The following is a 16,435-nucleotide window of genomic DNA, read 5'->3' as shown; positions in this document are numbered from 1 at the left end:
GCTTGGGAACTTGAGGTGAGCTTCGTGCTCCTCTGAATTTACCCTGCTGCCTGGTGGCACTGAGGGAGGCCCTGGGGTTCCCAGCTACGACGGTGGCAGGACCTTTCTCCAGGCTCTGCTACCCGAGGCGACCCCCAGTGGGACCTGCTGAGCCCTGGGTTAATGGGCAGAGCTTTGTTCACCCCAGAGATCCTGAGGCAGGGTCCTGAGTGAGTGAGACAGGGTGGAAGGGGCCAAGATCCACTCAGGGCTTCCCTTTCAGAGAGCCGTGTCAGCTCGGATTACCAGTTTCTGGAAACTGAACACATTGGGCTGGGACAGGGAGAGCCTGTGGGCATCTCTAGCCTGTCCCTTTATTATCTGGACAGGACCCAGACGTGCTGGTGGTTCCTGCCGTGGGCTCTGTCTCTGGCATTGGTGGGCCTGGGTTTCAATCAGTAGCTGAGTGACAGAGGGAGAACGACTTCTCTCCCAGACTCTAAGTTTTGCCTAAAAATGCAGATAATAATGTCTCCCTTGAAGGGTTTTGTTAGGAGTAAATTAAGTGAGGGAATGGTAGAAAGTACTATCTGGGGTCAGTCCCCTCGAGGTGACCTCAGGATGTACCAGTGATAGAGGAGAAGTGAGAACAAGGAGAGGAGCCAGGCAGGTGTGTTAAAGAGCAGGTTTGCTCAGTGGTGGCCAGGGCCCATGCCCCTGGGGACTGTTGGGACGTGGCACAGAGCAGGTCCATGGTACTGGGCAGGGACCGTGCTGGTCCCCACCATGTCCTAATATCTGGCACACTGTGGGCCAGTGGAACGTGCTTGCTGAATAGAATGCAGCATCTGGAGGTTTTTGCAGAAGGTAGAGAGAAGTAGAAGGGTCTGGGGTGAGATCCACCCCAAATCCAAGCTGCCAGCCTTCTGGAGTCGCCGGGCTGGAGGCTGGATCTCTGGGCTGAGATCCCAGGAGGCAGCCACAGCAGAGTTTGGAGGGTCCTAGAGGGGATTCCATCCGGTCCTTATCTCGGTGGGGAGGCAGGACAGCCTGGCTGCAAGAGCGCAAGTCCCTGCTTGGCCACCTACCAGATGCATGTCTTTGGGCAAGTAATTTAACTTCTCTGTACCTCAGTTCCCTCACCTGTGAAGTGGGCTGAATGCTAGTATCTCTGTGACAGAATTCTAGGGAGGAGTAAAGAAATTAACCCTGAGAACAGAGTCTGGCATATAGTAAGTGCTCAATACGTGTAAGTTATTACTGTAGTTGTTATGATTCTTAGATGAGAAACCTGGAGCACAGATGGAGGAGCATCTAGCTTGAGGCCATGCAGTGAGTTGGTGGCTGATGAATTCAGGTTCTTTCCATCGTGGCAAGCTCACAGAGCTGTAGGTAGGGGGTGACGGCAGTGGAAGTGAGAGGCAAAGGGTGGCCCTTTCCTGCTTTGTGTCTACGCCCTGGCCGCCTCCTCACCCTGCCTGTGTCACTGGGGCAGCTGGAGAACCCCTGGGGAGCCTGCTTATCTTGGAGGAATGGGCTTGGGTCTGAGGAGAGGCAGGCACCTGGAGACCCCGTTTGCCAGTCTTTAGCTCCAGGCCCTTCCTCTGGTTTTTGGTGAACTTGGAGTTTAGTGAAGAGCTCACTAAGTGTCACAAGGAGGGAGATACTTGGGAGCTGGAGAGCGTGTGGGGAGGGCATACTTCTGTCTCCACGGATACCCCCTGGCCCAGCTGCTCTCACCTCGCACCTGGACCAGTGTGGTGGCCTTCCCACTGCTGTTCTTGGTCCCCATCTTGTCCCCACATCTGTTTTCTCTACAGGGCATCTCATGCTCTATTCTCCCATTTTCTTTGTGGTCTTGCTTTTCCTTGAAACTGCCATGGGCTCTTGGCCACAGGGCCTTTGCACAGAATGCTCTTTCCTTCCCTCTTCACCTGGGTATTTCCTGTCCATCCTTTGGATGTCAGATTCCTACCTCTCCTCAGGAAGCCTCCTTGGCTCCCCTGACCAGATCCAGGCCCTGATTCCAGGCTCTCACAGGCACCTTGCCTCTTCCTCCCAGCATATCTCAGAGGTTGTGATTATGTATGTGTTGGTGTGCATATCTGGTTATGGACCATTTCTTCCACTAGACTTAGCTCCATGAGAACACATATTTGTCTGCTTTTTCCCACTTTGGCATCCCTGGTGCTTATCACAGTGCTGGACACTAGTGAGTGCTTGGTAAACATATTTTGAATGAGTGCATGATGTGGTGGGAAGCCCATACAACCTCTACCTTTGCCAGGGACCAGAAGCCTTCATTTTGTAGGCTGAGATGGGACTTCCACAACAAATGTCCCCCAAGAAGGACCCCTAGGGTGGGACACCACCTGGAGTATGTCACATGTGGGTCCCCTTCTTGATGGTGCTGAAGATGATGGTTCAGAGTAAGGGGCTGCTGGTGCCTGAGGACAGCAGTGAGGGCAGCCAGGGATCAGAGAAGCCCTAGGAGGGTGGTAGCACCACCTGCAGGCTGGGTGCTCAGCAGCCTGCTCACCCTGGGCCCCACTGGAGGCAGTGCTGGGGAGACAGATGGTCAAGAGGGCACATGAATGGAATGTATAGTATCAACAGGCAGTGATGAGTGCATAGCCAGTGCCAAGGTTCTGAGGCAAGCTCCTGCCTGGTGTGTTGGGAAGAACAGCATGAAGCCCGAGTGGCTGGAGCAGAGCAAGTGAGGTAGAGAGGGGTGGGTGGTGAGGTCAGGAGGCTAAGGGGGCAGATTTCCTTGGGCCTGGTAAACTCTGGCTAAGATGGGAGACTCTTTTTTTTTTTTTTTTAAAAGATTTTATTTATTTATTCATGAGAGACACACAGAGAGAGGCAGAGACACAGGCAGAGGGAGAAGTAGGCTTCATGCAGGGAGCCTGATGTGGGATTATATCCCAGGCCTCCAGGATCACATCCTGGGCCGAAGGTGGCGCTAAACCGCTAAGCCACCCGGGCTGCCCAAGATGGGAGACTCTTGAAGAGAGGAGGGACATGATCTAACTTGAGTTTTGTTTTGTTTTTAAAGATTTTATGTATTTATTTATTTGAGAGAGAGAGAGCAAGAGAGCACAAGCCAGCAGAGTGGCAGACAGAGGGAGAGGGAGAAGGAGGTCCCCACTGAGCAGAGGAGCCTGATGCAGGGCTTGATCCCAGGACCCCGGGATCATAACCTGAGCCAAAGAAAGATGTTCAACCGACTGAGCCACCCAGGTGCCCCCTAACTTGAATTTTAAATGGGTGCTAGCCAAGGAATGGGTGATGAGATGGGTGGTAAGTATGGGACGTGGGGGACCAGGGAAGGGGGCTGCTGGGTCAGTCCAGGCCAGAGATGCTGGAGCCATGGCCCAGGGCGGTAGTGGCAGCATGGTTGAGCTGTGGTTGGATTTTGGATTTATTTTCCTCATAGAGCCAAAAGTATTTCCTGATAAATCAGGTTTGGGTCATGAGAGAGAGAGGAATCAAGGATGTGTCTGATCCTGGCTAGGAAGGCCTTTGGGGGGATCTGGGGGTTCCAGTAGACAGCCAAGAGGAGCAAGCAGTGGGTGGGAGCCTGGAGTTTGGGGGTGGGTCATCAGGCTATAGGTGGCCTGGGAATGAGTGGAGAGGGAGGAAATGGAGGACTGAGTCCTGGGGTTGCTGGCCTTCAGGACCAGCGAAGGAGGCTGAGGAGGTGCTGTCTTAGAGGAAGGAGGGCCCCAGGGGAGCAAGGATCCAGGCAGCCAAGTGGAGGGACTGCCGGGTCAGATGTTGCTGTGGGGTCAAGTGCTTGAGGACTGGCCAGAGGGCTCAGGTCAAGAGTCCCCAGACCATAGCCTGGCACCCTGGCCCGGGGATCACCTGGCCTTGCCTGCTTGGTGGCACATCCCTTTCTCTCTGGTCTTGGCTCCACTCCCCCACCCAGGGCTCAGGCCCTTCCCCCAGCAGGAGCCCCAGAGCTTCAGTGGGGCCTCCCCGGCCCCGCCAGCCTGGCTCTGGCCCAGGCTGTGATATAAATTACACGGAGTGACGGTGATGTGACTTTTATCGGCTCATGTATTCAATAATGTTAATACATCCCATTGTATCATATTATATTAATACAGAGCCGTATATTACCCACGGCACAGCGCATTAACTTGGGAGAACACTGGGGCAGACGCCGTGGGTAATTTTCCCTTAGCCGGGCTGTGCCCCACGGCTGGTGCTCAGTGTGCAGGAGTGGGGTGGTGGGGCGCAGGGCTAATTCCTGGAGCCTCAGGCACGCCGCAGTGGCTGACGCTGTCCTGGCCTCGCCTCCACCTCCCAGGGCTGGTGGCTGTGGGCAGATGTCACTCTTATGTTGTGGAGGCCCCTCCCTCTGTCCCAACCTTATAAGTCCAGTGGGTAGGGGTCGTTAACCGTCCCCTTGAACAGATGTGGAAACTGAGGCTCAGAGATGCAAAGCATTGTGCTCACAGGATGTGCTGGGGAGAGACCTGGAGCATGACCCTGGACTCCCCATCCCGGCTGCCGCCCCCCGCCCCCGTGTGGGGATGGTGTGGATAAAGGGCAGGACCTGGCAATGAACGTGGCGGGCCTGCCCGGTGTAGCCACTTGTGAGCTCTCAGGGGCTGGAGTCAGACCCTGGGTTCAGGTCCTGATTTGCCATGTGCTCTAGTTTTATTTCTGTGTTTTCCTGGGCCTCTGTTTACTCTTCTGAACAGCGAAGGTAATAAATAGCATTCGCTTCATGGGGTTATTGTGTGAGGATTAAATGAGATAATCTCCATGACCTGCTCTGCGTGGAGTAGGTGCTCATGAAGGCACAGCTACCAGGCCTGTTATGACCACCACCAACACTGAGCAGCCTCTTGCCTGCTGCCTGCCACCCTCCATGCCCAGTCCCTGCTGAGCCCATTACAGGTGCCAGCTGCGGCCACCCTGGGCTTGTCTGAGGAGCCCCCTTGGACACGTGGGTGTGGCCCAGTGCTGCCCAGCTCCCTGGCTTCTGGGCAGTGCTGTGGCACAGAGAAACCCCAGCTTTGCCATCAGATGGGTCTGGGTGATCCTGGGCATGCCCCTCAGCCCTCTGAGCCTCATATAAATGTGGCTACGGCTCCCTGTCTCGGGGCTGTGGTGAGAATCAACAAAAGGAGAGTCTGTATAGGCTGACTGTACCCAGCATGCGTGTGTGCAAGAGGTACCATGATTCTAGCGTCTTAGTCTGCTGCTGTCTTTCTAAGACTTAACGTCCCTCCTTCCATAGGAGCCTCACAGTAAGGCTTACAGAGCCCAGGCTCTCACTGCTGGGGCTATTTGACAGATGAGAAGATAGAGGCTCACAGGGGTGGTGACTTGCCCACGGTTACCAAGCGAGGCAGTGGGCTGAGGGTGTGGCAGCCTGTTTCCTTGCCTCTGCGAACTTGGGATTTGACCCCTTCTTGGAAAAAGGGGTGCAGGTCCTGTGGCCCCAGGGGCTCCACCAGGTCCCTGGCCCTTCCTGTCTAGGTCTCTGGGCTCCTCCGCCTCCTAGTCTCCCCCCGTAAGTATCACTCTTGACAAGGTTATGGAGTCAGCATGTAAAACCTGTAAAAGTGAGTGTAATTTATTGATCTACATTTTGCTTATGAAATAGGACAAGTGCTGATTTGAGGATCTTGTTTGCTCTTGCCCTCGCACCGCCTGCTTCCCTGCCTGTGCTCTTATCTACGCAGGTCCTCCACCCCTGCATCTGAACAGCTTCTTTGTCAGCTCCCCTCCCAGGCCTCCCACCACCCTACCCCCATGCCCTCTTCTTCTCCAGCCTCCTTGCCTTATTGAGCCCTCTTTTTCCTGGGCTCCTAAGAAAACATATGTTTAAAGGGGTGAGACAAGGGACTGAATAAAGCACTTTCTGGGGAAATATTTGTTCAAAGGCCTGTTGCCTGCATCTGTCGGGTTCTCTCCTGGAAAGCATAATTCAGAACCATTCTGGAAATTAATCCAAGTGTCCGCTTGCTGTCCTGATAAGAGTCCGGGTGGGCTCCAGGGAGGGGGAGACAGTGGTGGGTGTGGGATGGCCCCACAATGATTGCCTTCTAGGGTGTTGCTGGGAAATCAGGGGGCTGAGGGGGGTGTGGGAATTGGGCATGGCAGGCCCCAGGAAGTGAGGGACGCCCCTGCTGAGCCCTGGGGAGGGAGAATGGAGACCTTAGAGTAGCATCTGTGTGTGCAGAGTGGCCTGCTTGTCCAGGTCAAGCATCGGAGCACGGGAGAATTGGAACTCAGCCCCTGGCCGGCTCTGTGACCTGGGCAAGGCCCCAGGGCTGTGAGGTTGGGTCTCCTCACCTGTCTAAGGCGTCTGTGAGATCGTGAGCTTGTCCTCGGGCCACTTACGTGGCAGGAATGAAGGGGCCCCTTTGAGTATGGGGCACCTGCCCTGTGCCAAGTGCTGTGCCAGGCACCCCGTGGGGAATCAAAGGAAGGTCCCCAGATCTGTGGAGCTCATGTGGCCGGAGGAGGTGGATGTTAAGTGAAAAGTAAGTAAAGGTTCAGCGTGCTGGAAAGTGGTCGTTATTATGGGGGAAAATCCAAGCAAGGGCAGTGACAGCAGGGTGCAGGGTCTGGAAGCAGCATGGGTACTAAGTGGGGAGGTTGGGAAAGGCTTTCCCAGGAAGGTGACATGTGAGCAGTCTCTCCAAGGGAAGGATGTGAAGGAAGGAGCGAGCCACATTTGTGCCTGGGAGAAGAGCACTGAGGCAGAGGAACAGCCAGCACAGAGGCCCTGAGGCAGAGCGTGCCCAGTATGTTCAGGGTTCAGCAAGGAGATGTGTGTGACTGGGGCCCTGAGAACACAAGCTAGGCCAAGGTGGGATGAGGTCAGAGGTCATGTGCTGGAAATGCTTTGATAAAACGCCAAGTGCTGTTGATAATTTTGACTGACTGCCCTGAGCTAAGCTGTTAAAGGCATTTTATTAGCACCTGGCAGGTGCTCCAAAGGGAGGCCGTATGTGAATTTTGCATGAAGAGTGGAGGTCTGTTCATCTCCTGTCTCCTGCTCACCTTACACACCCCAGTCCTTCTTTTTTTTTTTTTTTAATTTATTTATTTATGATAGTTACAGAGAGAGAAAGAGAGAGGGGCAGAGACACAGGCAGAGGGAGAAGCAGGCTCCATGCACTGGGAGCCTGATGTGGGATTCGATCCCGGGTCTCCAGGATCGCGCCCCGGGCCAAAGGCAGGCGCCAAACCGCTGCGCCACCCAGGGATCCCCCATCCCAGTCCTTCTTGCTGCAAGATGATACGAGTTCTCTCCAAGCTGTTTCCCCCATTATGATGCCATTTGGAAAGAGGCTGCTGGTGACTGTGGAGCCATGTCCCCCATTTGGGGTGGGACATAGGTCATGGGTGCTGACCTGGCCGGTGGGGCCCTGCTGACAGTGGAGTGGCCCACACATCCTGGCTGTGCCTGGGGCCTCAGGAAGAGAAGCAGGGGCCAGGGCACACTTTCTGGCAGCCTTGGGTGGGATGGTGATCCTAATTAAAAGCTTGGATCCGAAAGGCTTGATGATGGAATTTCTAATTAAATCAATTTCATCTCGTCTGGGAGACAGAGGTTTGCATATGATAAGCATGAAATTAATAATTGTGTTTAGAAATTAGCTGTTGCTCAAAGCAGAGCAATTTATACAACCCTCTGGGGCCCCAGCCTCACCTCTGCTTGATCCTTTATGCTGGAGACAGATGGGCCACTTCAGCCGAGAGTGTGACAGCCAGGAGGAGAGGTAGGGACTGGCATGGAGGGCGAGCAGGGGTGGCTTCCTCGGCTGCTGCCCTGAGGACCCTGCCCCGCAGAGGGTGTGGGCAGCCCTCCGGGTCCCTGGAGGCTGTCAGCCACGCCCTCAGACTCTGTGTGCACGTGTGTGCACGCACACGTATGTCTGGGCCAACTGGTACAAGGGGGAGGCTGGGGTTTCACATGACAGTGGACTGGGCTCTGGAACTTGTCCCTCTGGGTCCATATCCTGCCTCAGCCACTTGCTAACTGTGTGACCTTAGAGAAGTTTTTAATCCCTTTGTACCTCAGTTTTGGGGAAATGGGAACAATAAAAGGGTCTACTTCATATGCTTTTCAAAAGATCAAAGATGTGAAGGCATTTGTAACCACTGAGGACAGGTCCTGGCACATAGTAAAGTCTCAATAAAAGCTAGTTTCTTTTCTTTTCTTTTTTTTTTTAAGATTTTATTTATTTATTTGAGAGAGAGCATGAGCGAGGTGAGGGGCAGAGGGAGAGGGAGAAGCAGGCTCCCCGCTGAGCAGGGATCCCGATCTGAGGCTCGATCCCAGGACCCCAGTTCATGACCTGAGCTGAAGGCAGATGCTAAACTGACTGATCCCCCCAGGTGCTCCTAAGTGCTAGTTTTCATGGTGATGATGATTGCGAGTGTGTGTGTGTGTGTGTGTGTGAATGTGAATGTAATTCAGTTCAGCCCAAGCCAGCATGTACCGAATGGGAACTTGACATGCCCAGGCTCGTGAGGTGGTGATAAAGAAGACTCGTGCCTGGCTGTCCCGAAGCCAGAGCACCTGCTCCTGCCACTGTTGTCAGCATCAGTGAGGCTGTGCTGAAAGAACAAACCACCCTTCAGGCTCTGTGGCTTAAAATGCATGAACTAGCTGCTTACTAGCTCTGTGTGGGTTGGCTGAGTGCTCCGCCCCGTCTCCCCAGGGACCCAGGCTGGTCTTGGTAGCAGAGGGAACGTGGACCCTGTAGGGTCTCACAACTGCAGTGAAATGCTCTGGCTCCGAAGGAATGGCATTTTCTACTTGCGCCTCATTAGCCAGAACGTGGCCCACGACCCCAGCCAACCATAAGGGTCAGGGAGTCGAATTTTACCATGCGGCGGGAAGGCCGAGAGCTGGAGATGCCTCCAGCAGCTCTGAGGACAACGTTAACTGTGTGTGTGTTCGTCTGTTACTGGTTATCCCTCTCGCTAGAATGTCTGTTCCATGAAAGCAGGGATGTCTCTGGGTGCTCACCCCTGTGCCGAAGAGTGGGCGAGACACACAGTGAGTGCTGGGTAAACCTTTATTGGGTGGGTGAATGAATGAACGAATGAACAGTTTCTGAGGAGTGCGGGTAGGCCTGGAGAGTGTGGGAGGGGAAGGCTGGTGGCCCCGAGAGCAGCTGTGGCAGAGGAAACACAGGGGTCCCATGGGCAAAGTTGATTGTCTTTTAAGATAGCATTCGTCGTCTGGGAGAGTCTGATGTCCACTGCTTAGTGGCAGTGAGGAGACACTATGGGGCACGGTGTGAGAGGAAGGGGGTCTGTGTAAAGGTAGAGTAGGGCCAGGGCCACCCAGTCTCCAGGCCTGGGGGGTGGCAGGGCCAGGGAGGCCGAGTGCCCCGGAGAGCAGAGATGGACACCGAGACTGGAGACTGTGGGCGCAGCCCCCAGCAGGGGCTGAGTGACTGGCAGCACTGAGGCACAGGCTGGCTCAGGGCCCGGTGGGGTGCATGGCCAGGCCCCCGAGTGGCTGGACACCTGGGGCTGGGAGTTGGTTGCGGGTCTGTGTCTGCAGAGCAGGGTAATGAGGTCTGATTGATGAGGCCATCCTGAAGTGAGTGGTGCAGGCCAGCTTGACCCAAATTCCCAGAGGTTCTGAGGGGAAGTGGCCAGCAGCCCCCAAGTGACCTACTGAGTACAGGGGAAGGCCTTTGGCTTATGGGACAGGCCTACCTGGGTCTATCCTAATCCTTCCAAAGACGACCCAGATGCCACCTCAGTCTCATGCCCAGGGTGCCCTGTCCTGCCCCTGCCTACTTCCCAGGCCTTGGAAGTCTGCTCCTCTGTTTTTTTTTGAGGGGGGCCCTAAGCTATAGGGTCACTCTTTTGCTCTTATACTCTGGGGTCCTTGTTAGAAGTAGGCCACCTCAGGGCTGAGGCCGGGGGGGCCATCCATACCCCCTCCATGTGCTGGTCCCCCCCCCCCCGCCCCCGCTCCTCTTATGTCTTCCTGAACCCCTCACCCATACCTCTGGTCTCTCACTGTGACGGCCCTGCCTAGCTGCTTTGAACCCCCTTGACCTTGTGTTCCCCTCTGTGCACCTCCTCGGCCCGTCCAAGCCCTTGTCCCATACTGTCCACCTTTTCTCTCACATAGCTCCTCTGCGAGGCCCCCAGTGAATCCCTCATTGCCCCAAACCTGGCGTGTTAGCCTGGAGGCAGCATGTCCCTCTGAGGACCACTTTTACTGCCCCCCCACCAGGCTGGTCCTCAACACCCGGCTAAGAGGAGGTGCTTGGTGCCCCACTAGAGCGTGTGAAGTGCCTACCGTGTGCCCAGCTCGGAGGGAGACACACTTCCTCCTGAGGCCCCGTAGAGGGAGGAGAGGTGGCTGGCAACACCTCTTGCTCCTCTGGGTGCTGTGCGTCTGCAGCGGATGCCCCTTGGGAGACTGTGTGTGGCTCAGGCGGGTGGGGGGTGCTGAGGTGGGGGATGGTGTCTCTCAGCCCTGACCCAGTGCAGGCCAGGCCTTCTTTCCTCTGACCAGTTCTCTGAACTACACGTCCCTGCCTGTGCTGCTTTCATGTACCTAAAAGCCTGGCTGCCTTTCATCCGGCGGGGAAATGGCTGATGCTGAGGGCCGGGCAGTTGAGGCCTTGAGCAGCCAGGATCAGAAGGGCAAGGAGCAGGCAGCCGGCCTAGGGTCTGCCCAGCCCAATGCAGGGCCTCCCTGCTGCTCAGGTGAGAGGGGCTGCAGCCGGCCAGGTGGGGTCCCGAGGTCTACGAGGGCCCTGGCTGGGGCTGGTGGCCACAGGTGGGGGCACGGTCCAGCTTTCATCTGTGGCTGCCCAGCCTGGTCTCAGGGTGGAGTGGAAGGAACAGAGTCAGCTGGAAGGGGCTGGGCAGGGCCCTAGGCTGGGGATTTGGGGATGGTGAGCAGGGAGGCAGAAGAGCTCCGTCTGTGCCTTGTTTCTGGCTGTGATACTCAGAGGATACTTTCATCTCTTTGAGCCTCTGTTTTCTCATCTGCAAAATGGGCACAATGGTCCTAGCCTCACCTCCTCCTCTCATGCAAATAGCTGGCATTTGCTGAGGGCCTGTGTGTTTTGAGCACTTTGCATGTACCAGGCTAGTGCAGTCCTCTCTGTTGTTACTGTGGCTTCTTTATAGGGGAGGAAATTGAGGCCCAGAGAGGTTGCTCGTTTGCCTAAGGTCACAAAGCTGGATGACAAGGCTGGGTCACTGCACAGTCCAGGGAGGATGGCTCCAGGGTGTGCTGGAAGCTTATGTGCTGTGCAAAGCATTAGGGAAGAGGCAGAAGGGGAGGTGCTTTTAAACACTAAAGCTCACAGGAAGAGGGTTGGTGTTACTGTGGGGTGGCCCTGAGGTGTCCATGTGATGGTCATGGACACCCAGCTTCTTGGCTCGGGGTGCTGCAGGCTTCGTGGAGGTCAGGGTAGAATTTCATCCCTGAGTGCTCTATACAGACTTGAATGAAGTATCAGCTTCCAGGGGACCATGCTCTGGGAGGCTCTGAGGTGCTGGGCAGGTGGCCAAACTCCTCTGGATGGTATGGGACAGGGAGCAGCCACTCTCAGAGGTTTCTTGATGCTGGCCAGGCCTGGGACAGCCTGAAAATAAATTCAGGCTCTAAACACATGTGTGTGTGCCTGGACACACATGCATGTAACGTACTTACGCATGCACACATAGGCTGTTCCCTCTGCCTGAAATGCCCTCCTTCAAATACCCACATGGCTCCTTCCTTCACCTCCTTAAGGTCTTGACTCAGATGTTGCCTGGTCAGAGAGACTTCCCCCAACCCCTCTAACGTCCCCTGCTCTGCTCTTCCTTCCTTTCTCTTCTGGATCCTTCATCCCATATGACAGCTTGGGATCACCCCTCCATGGCCTGCCTCCGTGTAGATTGGGAGCTGCACGAGGTCAGAGTGTCCACCCGTCTGTCGCCAGCACTCAGAACTATGCCTGGCAGGCTGTCCATACTCAGCGACTATTGGTAGGAGGAATAAATGAATGAACGTGCCCTGCGCTCATGTGTTTAGGGCACACGCTCCAGCACGTGTATGCACATGCGCGTGTGCGCACACGCCCTGCCCCCCGCCCCCATCTGATGCACTTGGCATTCATCTTCATTGTTGCTCAAGCCCGGAAGCAGCTTTTGTCTTTCCCCACGTGGCATGGACCTCCTTGTCACTCCAGAAACCTGAGAGAGAGAGAGAGAGAGAGAGAGAGAGAGAGAGAGAGACTGCGTGAGCACAAACGTGAGCACGTGGAGGGGGGTGGAGAGAAAGGGGGATTTCTTCACTTCCTCCATCTCTCCCCTCAGTCACTCATCCTTGGGTGGGAAGTTCTGCTGGGTGCCAGCTCCAGACACACTGTGTCATTCTGGGGTGGCCCACCTGCCCCTTTCGGGGGATGCAGTGGGTGTTGGGAATAGTCCACTTTTCTCTGAATCTCCACAAGTGGCCTTGCCAGCATGTCGAGGGCACCTTAGAATGCCTGCTGAGTTGGCAAGTAGTCTAGGCGGCCTCACACCAGGGGGACAGGCCTGGTGCCCCTAGAGGACCTCCACTTGGTGCTGTGGGAGGTCTGAGCAGGCTCTCTGGAACGCAGGGAGGGCTGCCTGGAAGAGGTGATACGGGCTCTGTAGGCAGAGGAAGCCAGGCAGGTGGACTGCGAGTGGGCCAGCTGTGGTTGGTTAGGCACCGTTGGAATCTGGGTTCCAGCTGACACTTGTGCTGGCACTGGCATGGCTGTGGCTGCCCCCTCCTCTGCCATGCTGCTGTTGTCAGAGGAGAAGACTTCTCTGAGAAGAATGTTAATCAGGCGCCCCTCCTGCTCCAGCGGGGCTGCGAAGACACAGCTGAGGAGACCTCAGAGCCCTGTGAGGCCAGGCTGTCCCAGGCACCCTGTCCAGGGCATTCCAGGGGGGCCCCTGCCCCTCCCCACCCACTGCAGGCCTGGATGGGCCCAGGAGGGAGGCCCTTGGAGGGCCGGCCAGTTCATCAGCATTCCAGGAGGAGGTGCCTCACCCCTAGGAGCACAGCTGTAGCTGGGAGAGAGCTGGCACAGGGACCAGAGGCTGAGGGGGGTGTAGCAGGAGGGACTGTAGCTTGCCTCAGAGCTAACCTTTCGAGTGCTTACTGCTGGCCAGCAGTTCATGGAAATTCCCTCATGTGACCCTTACAACCATACCAGGCGGGGATTATAATTATTCCCATTTTGCAGCTGAGAAAACTGAGGTCTGGAGGGGTGAAGTAACTTGCTGGAGGCTTCCCGGCTGGTGGGGGGCTGAGCTGGGGTTTGAACCTGAGCCGTTGAGCTCCCAAAGCTCTACTCAAAACCAGCGTGCTAGGAAGCTTGGGAGGGCCTGGAGCTGGGGAGGAGCCTGTGAGGGGGGTGGGGGGGAGAGGAGGCAGGGCTGCTGGCTTGTTTCCCTGACTCTGCTCTGGAGGCTCGCTCCTCCCTCTCAACCAGCAGGGGCTGGGTCCCTGTTCCCGGGTCTCAGGAATTGTTGGCAGCAGAGCAGGGGCCCCTCCTGGGCTCCTGAAATCTGAGGCCGGGGCACCCCTGCAGGCTGACAGACTTGCCCTGCTTGAACCCCATGCTTGGGGCTCCCCACTTTGTGGGAATGGAGGCCTGCAGTGCGGGGAGGGCCTGGGTCCTGATGTCCGGACATCCATCTGTCCATCTGCCGTCCCAGCCCATGCTGAGTCCTGCACTGCAGTGGTGGGAGGTGGCTTGGAGGGAGGAGTGAGGGATGAAGAGTGAGAAGGCCCCTGTGTGAGAGGCCCCGAGACCTCCCTGGGCTTCCCACCCCTCTGCTGTACGCAGTCCCTTTTGACTTCAGCGCCAGGTTGGGAGAAAACATCAGAAGTAGGAGACCAGCTTTTTCTAATTAGGAAGAGAGTGGGTTCCTGGGTGTGTGAATAGCGCTCCTTGCTGAGGGCCAGGCGCAGAGGGAAGCTGACAAACATCCATCTTCTCTCAGGGACCTGCTGGGAAGGCAGGCTGGTAGGGCAGGCCCTGGCCTCACGATCTCCACCACCTGCTCCGGCTCCAAATTCGGGGCTCTCCTGTTCAGAGGGATGACCCTGGAGTGCCGTCTGTTTTATTTTGTCTTATTCTTAAAAACTTGTTAAGTACAGGGGCAGCTGGATGGCTTAGTTGGTTAAGGGTCTGCCTTCAGTTCAGGTCATGATCCCAGGGTCCTGGGGTCGAGCCCCGCCTCGGGCTCCCTGCTGGGTGGGAGCCTGCTTCTCCCTCTCCCTCTGTCCCTCCCCTTGTTTGTGCAAGTTCTTGTGCTCTTTGTAAAGATAAATAAATAGAACATTAAAAAAATTTGTTAAATATGGATACTTCAGACACATACGAAGCAAATGGCATGGTGAGCCCCCGTGTACGTGGGACTGAGTTGTCTGCTCTTGGCTATTATTCTTTCTTCCATGTGCTCCCACTGTGGTTCTTTTGAAGCAAACCCGCGACCTCATCGTATCATCACATCCCTCAATGTTTCTGTACAGGTCTCTAAAACAGTAGGTCCCCACTTGGGGGAGGGGTTCTGCACTGGTTCTGCACCCTGGGGGACCCTTGGCAATGTCTAGAGACATTTTTGGTTGCCACAATTTGGGGAGGGGTATGCCACTGGCATCTAGTGGGTAGGGGATGGGGATGCTGCTAAACATCCTTCAGTGCCCAGAACAGCCTCCCAACAAAGAATTACACCCCCAAAATGTTAACAATGCCAAGGCTGAGACGTTGCTCTGAATAGTAGCCCCTTAAACACCAACCAACCCCTACAACCCTAAAAGTAACGACACTCCTAAAATTAACCATCAACTCTCCAACCAGAGGCCACTTCTAGAGGGTGCTGTGTTCATGCTCAGTGCTCTCCAAGGCAGAGAGGACTGGCTAGTTTCTGGAGGCTGTCGACACAGGTAGGAGAGGGAAGATTTTAGCGTGATTTGTTTTCCAAGCAAGTGGTATGTTTGCATGATTCTACATGCAAAATATACAAAGGGTATCAGGGGAAAGGTCTCCCATCAACCCTGCCCCCCAGCCACCTGGTTCCCTGTTGTGTCAGAGAGTGAGAATCTGTGCCGCTCCCCCCCCGCACATGACAAGCAGGGTGCCGCTCACACACAGAGCTGTGTCTGGGTGCTCGGTTCCTGCTGCGGGTCTTGGAGAGCTATCCAGAGCAGCGCATGGAAAGCATGGAAAGCTGCCGGGTTCTTTTTCACGGCCGATTAGTACTTCTTGTGGGGCCCTGGCTTCTTTTACCGGATTATTTCCAAAGGTTTGCTATTACAAACAGCGTCACAATGGTTTCATGGCATCCTAGAAGGACCACAACAACTACGTGAGACGGCCTGGGGTTACATTTAGTTGGCTCCCCAGATCTGGAAAACCAGTCCTTCCTACCCCATCCTTACCTTTCTTGTGAGTGAGTTCAATGAGGGGCTCACTGGAACCCATCTAGGGGGCTTCATGGGGGGCTGAGCCGTGTCCTTGTCCCAATGGGTGTCCTTAGTGGAAGGCGGACCCTGCTGTCCCTGGGGGTAGGGACATCATAGGCATAGGCCAGGCGGGCAGCCACTTGTCCAGGGTGCACCCCAAATCCTCTCGCCCCCTGCAACATTTCCCACCCTCAACTGAGGGTGCCACAGACTGGCTGAGAGGTGTTTGTCCTTCGGGAATGGTTGGATATCAACCACAGGAAGAGGGTCAGCTTAAGGGTTTAAGGGCTCTGCAGCTCACCTTTGTGTCGAGAGGGCCTCGGTGAGGTCTGCGGGGGCAGAAAGGTGCTCTGTGGCTGGGAGAGCTGGGGCGGGAGGCAGGGGGCTGGAGTCTGCCACGGAGGCCTGTCTGGGGCCTGTGTTGCAGGCTGCAGAGGGAGGGACCTCCCGGGGTCCCCACACACTCTGTCTTCCTGCGAGTCCATCCACGGGGTGGGCAGGGCTGTGGGAGAGCAGGGACCTGGGTTCTGTCTCCCCTGAGCTGGGCAGCACGAAGGAGCTGTGGGGACAGGGTCCGCTGGGTGGTGACAGGAGGGGCTGCCTGGGGGAAGGTCATGGGCCAAATGACCTCTAGGGATCTATCTTGACACCCTCAGCCCCACCCCATCCTTGGGCTGCGCTGTGGTGTCCATTTGGGGACATCTGCTCCTGGGATCTTCCAGTTCTTTGTGTAAATGGAGGCACCCAGAGGCTCTGGTGTGTGTTTACACGTGTAATCCTCTATGATTCTGGTGTGTGTGTGTGTGTGTCTGTGTGTGCACATATGCATATGTGCGTGTGTGGTGAGGACCTCACGGGACCCAGTGAGGCTGGTTGGAACACTTTTCTGGAAGAGGAGGGTTTGATGCTGGTGCACCAGTTACTTCTCACCCTGATGCCAGTCTGATTCCTGTCGGGAATGCGGAGGACATGGGGAGGACTGCGGGGGACCAGGAGGAGGTG

At 55.9% G+C, this 16,435-nt stretch overlaps 1 protein-coding gene across 21 annotated transcripts in view; it reads left to right on the top strand.

Moving 5' to 3' along the window:
• GRM4 (glutamate metabotropic receptor 4) overlaps positions 1 to 16,435 on the top strand; it is a 177,397-nt gene that overhangs the window by 39,175 nt on the left and 121,787 nt on the right. The window lies entirely within an intron of this gene.

The sequence above is a fragment of the Vulpes vulpes genome, chromosome 1, assembly GCF_048418805.1.
Source record: "Vulpes vulpes isolate BD-2025 chromosome 1, VulVul3, whole genome shotgun sequence".
Taxonomy (NCBI): Eukaryota; Metazoa; Chordata; class Mammalia; order Carnivora; family Canidae; genus Vulpes; species Vulpes vulpes.
Note: the sequence above shows the minus strand (reverse complement) of the source record. Positions and strands in the feature narration are given on the sequence as shown.